The following is a 4,649-nucleotide window of genomic DNA, read 5'->3' as shown; positions in this document are numbered from 1 at the left end:
CACACACACACACACACACACACACACACACACACACACACACACACACACACACACACACACAATAAACTTTGTATTCCCACATTTGTAGTGACCTGCCCTTCCTATTGGAAAGGAAGGAGCCATAAACTGGGGAAACACCTGACTGTATTAGAGGGTTACAGCRTGACCTTTGACCTCTGCACACCGTCTCACCTTTAGTTTCCCTTCTCCTCCAGATATAAACATTCTGTATTGTTGCTAACAAGGTGCCACGCTTCCGGTCTTTTCGCTCTCTCGCTCCGAGACGATAAACCTCAGATTTCTCTCAGTTTTTCTGTCGTTTTATTTGGAGTCTTTGACCCGGGTCCAGCTGGAACGCTCGGGTCTGGGCGGAGCGGTCGCTGTTCCTGTGAAAAAAAAAAAAAATCAAATTAGAGCCGATGATGAAATGTGAAGCAACTCACCCTGCTGAATTAAAATGACACATCTTTAATGAGAGGCTGAGTGGCTTTGGCCGTCAAAGGGGTAAACATCAGGCTGCGTGTGTGTGTGTGTGTGTGTGTGTGTGTGTGTGTGTTCTGCAAGTGCCACTGGTAATGAATGATCTATGCAGAGATGTAAGAAAAAAATCAATGACCCTTACATACGTAAATGTGTTTGTTTACTCTGTCTGCCTGCCTGTCTGTGTGTGTGTGTGTGTGTGTGTGTGTGTGTGTGTGTGTGTGTGTGTGTGTGTGTCCAGCTGACTAAACAGGCGTTGTGTCGGTGAGGTGAGGAGTTGGGTGGCTCTGATGAGTGACAAATCTCAGACTGCACCGTGACTCATGCTTTCTCTCACACACACTGCATGTTTTTGATTGTCCATTAGCAAAATATTTCATGAACCACGTGACAATTTTAACAAAACGCTCAGAAATTATTTGATTTTTGAATCAAATTCATGATGGAGCAGCAAGATGGACGCTATGGCTTTAGCACAAATATATCTACAACTCAAGATCACAAGAACATAAAACTTTAGTGTTAGTCAACCTTGACTGTTAGCAAAATATCTCTTGAACCAATGGATGGATTTTAATGCAATCTATGCCCTGGTAAACCAAAATATTATATCACCTGATTAATTGCTTCAGAAAAAATAATAAAATGAAGCTAGTGTGTTAAAGCTAATCTGGTCACTTCAGCTTAATGCGTTTATTTTACTGCCGACTTGAGTTTTTTCAGTTTTAATCTGAACCAAACTGTGGATTTTGTCTGACCAAACAACTGTAGTTTAGAGAAAACAAGGATTAGAGTTAGCAGCTAGCTGTTTACATGGACAATTTGTATCAGACTAGTCGTATGATATAAATCCTTCATAACCATTAAAGTGCCTGTGACATCAAATTTTTGCAATAAATATGAATGCATTTTTTGGAAAGATAACATATTGCATAAGAATTTCATGCCGCTGAGATTGACAGTTGTTGAGATATTTGCATATGAAGTAACAGGAAGTGATGTCAAAGGGGAATGTCTGCATGTAAACAGAGCATTGTTACAACAGCTAACAACGCAGACTAGAGAAGAATTTATTATTTTGAGTCACTATCAAAGAGAGATGAAGAAGAGTTAAAGTTTAAATAATATTGTTTTAAAAAACAAAGACCAGGGTGTTTATTTTCCCCTTTGATGTCACTTCCTGTTTCATTTTAGCTAAACCAAGTTCAAAAGGAAATAGGCCTGTAATGTGATAAAATTAGTAAAATCATGTGTTTTATGCCAATTTTCTTCAGTATGAAGATGTTTTCTTTTACTTTTTTGTATTTGAAGGATAGGCATGTTACAGTGCCTTTAAGCCTGACACATTTCTAAAGACACTGAGCTGTCACTTTGTGGGGTCAAAGGTCAAATACGTTCAGAACAATCAAACCAACGAGGTGAGACAAAGTGAGCAGGAGAGTGAAACTTTTAAAAGCGTCAGTGGAAAGTTTGTGTCACCWTCTTGACCTCAGCGCTGACCAGTGCCAGCTAATGACCTCTTCAACTTTCACAACCCAAACCTTTACCTGTTTGCAGCCAGCGGAGATAATTACCCCCGCAGCCGGAGAGTCCATAAACACGGCCGTCACCTCCTCAGCGAGGCGTTCTCGCGCCAAGTCGTATCTGCTGCTGGAAAACTCGTCGCGACACATGTTCAGATGGATTATCCGGCGGATGAATGTGAGGCACGTTTCTGTAATGAGCTCCTCAATGCTTTGGTTTCCGCCCTCGTTCTCCTCCCCACCCAGAGCATTACACCAGACAAGTTGTGTTTTTCTTCTGCTCTCCGGCCCGCGGCGTAATGTTTGTTTTCTGTCCATTTAATTGTGAACTTTTACATCACCGTTTACCAAAGGAGGGCTTTTGTTGTTATTATGCAACCAGATGACGAAATTCTCGCATTTCACTTTAAGATTCGACTCTAAAAGCGTGACGCCAATGGAAAAACACAAGTTGCAATTTAGTTTTTTCACCGTTAAATAAAAGTTCTGCACTGTTGAGTCTACAGCAAATAAATTAAAGGCCTTGCAATCGCCTGTCGCCTTATATTTCAGCATTTTAGACCGACCAGTTTTGGTCAATCCTTGAAAAATTTTTTAGTTGCAGCTGTGTGAACGACCATCAGATGCTACGGCTGTTGGTGATATGATACATATACAGGGATCATGATACGATATATCGCGATAAATTGCGATACTATAAGCAAGACGATATATCGTCATTTTTTCCTCCAAATATTCTAATTTCAAAAAACCTGTCTTTTATATGTTTCATATTTCTTATTTTTTATTCATGTTTTAAATGGTTTGATAATATTGTGGCAGCTTACAGATTTATAACATTATTTTATTAAAAATTATATGGTCAACTGCCACCCTAACAGTCTATATTTTGTGCTTATGTTCAGTAAATGGATGAAATGAAGCTGCTACAGTCTGTGTTTAACGGGGTTCCTCTCACTTAAGGGGGTAGCATGAGTACGACAGACATTTCAATGCCCTCAGTGTTTCATATGGTTGTAGCAACAGACAAATGCCTACCTGCCCGCCGTATATTTGGCAACCCTACCTCAGCTTTGAAGGCAGCGGGTGTTTAATCGAGGAGTCTAATTGCTCAGGTTCAGCCACTGGTACCAAGTGCTAACGTTTACTCACACTGCTAACATTTGAGCTAGCATTATACTCACGCTCCTCACATCTGGCTTACTGCTGCCAGCTAGTGGTCGGAGGCTAAACTACAACACAAGAATGAACCGCTGGCATGAAAGTTTACATTCTAATAAAAAAATTACACAGCAGTTTTGAGAATAAATACAGTATCACTGTATCACAGTATCAATGAAATATTGCCATATTTCAGTGTATCAATATTTTCTTACACCTCTAGCTGTCACTGTATCATATAGGGGTGCACCGATTTATTGTCCCAGATTTCCTTACAGTGCCTGTGACATGTATATCTACAAAAACAAAAAGTCAAAGAAAATATATTTATATTTAAGAAACTTGGCATCATACACATGATTTGAACCATTATAACACATAAATGGCTTATTTTCTTTTGAATTTGGCTCAGCTAAAGTGAAACAGGAAGTGACATCAAAGGGGAACTCTTTAAGAAAGAAAACTCCCTGGTTTTTGTTTATTGAAACAATATTATTTGAACTCTGACTCTTTCTCATCTATGATAGTAATTAAAATATTCTAAAGAAACATCAGGTTCTTCTCTACAGTCTGTGTTAGCCATTTTATCAAAGCTCTGTTTACATTCAGACATTCCCCTTTGACATCACTTCCTGTTTCTTCACATGCAAATATCTCAACAACTGTTCATCTCAGCGGTGTGAAATCGTTTTTTACAATATGTTATCAATGTTATCTTTTCAAAATATATATTCATATTTATTATAAGAAATTGAYGTCACAGGCACTTTAATGTGTGATCGGTCAATTGGCCGATACCTGACTAGCTGGTCTTATCCACTGATCTTTACCTCAGCAAAGATCTGAAATCAGCCACTTTTTTTGCTCTGCTTTGAGGGCTGTCCAGTTAAATCAAGGTAGTATTGTTTCAAAGGTATTGTTCAATGTTTTTTGAAAAAATAAGAGTGGAACATTGAAGGTGTATTGTGACCTTTTTAAAAAATGAATGAATAATTCAGAATTGCTCCCCTCATTTTTAAATCAAAATGTGTAAAACTGACAGAGTTGTAGCCATTTTTGTGTTCAGGAGTGATTCAGCTGCAGATTTGCAACCCAAATTATGCAATACAGGAATGTTGTGTATCAAATATTTAAAAAAATTGTACCTTTTTTTTGGTTAAAAAATAAGAACGTTTTTAATTTGATGGCAACATGTTTTAAAAGAGTTGGAATAGGAGCAACAAAAGGCTGTAACAATAAAAAAGCACCCTGAAAATTATTTTACAACCAATTAGGTTAATAATTGTTTGGTTAATTGGCAACAGATCAATGAGAGACTGAATCTGTTTGAAGTACATTTATGAATAAAATATGTGTTTAGTAGATCTGCAAATCAACATCCCAACTTTGCAATAATTACGTTTGTTCACTGAAATGATTCAGCGGTTCATGAGATATTTTGCTAACACACCTTCTGACGGCAGGTAGTACACGGATCACAGT

The 4,649-nt window shown here is 38.1% G+C and overlaps 1 protein-coding gene across 1 annotated transcript in view; it reads left to right on the top strand.

Moving 5' to 3' along the window:
• Nucleotides 1–4,649, top strand: part of bmp6 (bone morphogenetic protein 6) — a 55,314-nt gene that overhangs the window by 45,468 nt on the left and 5,197 nt on the right. The window lies entirely within an intron of this gene.

Source organism: Austrofundulus limnaeus, unplaced genomic scaffold, assembly GCF_001266775.1.
Source record: "Austrofundulus limnaeus strain Quisiro unplaced genomic scaffold, Austrofundulus_limnaeus-1.0 Scaffold567, whole genome shotgun sequence".
NCBI classification, from domain to species: Eukaryota; Metazoa; Chordata; class Actinopteri; order Cyprinodontiformes; family Rivulidae; genus Austrofundulus; species Austrofundulus limnaeus.
This window is presented reverse-complemented; position numbering and strand designations above follow the sequence as displayed.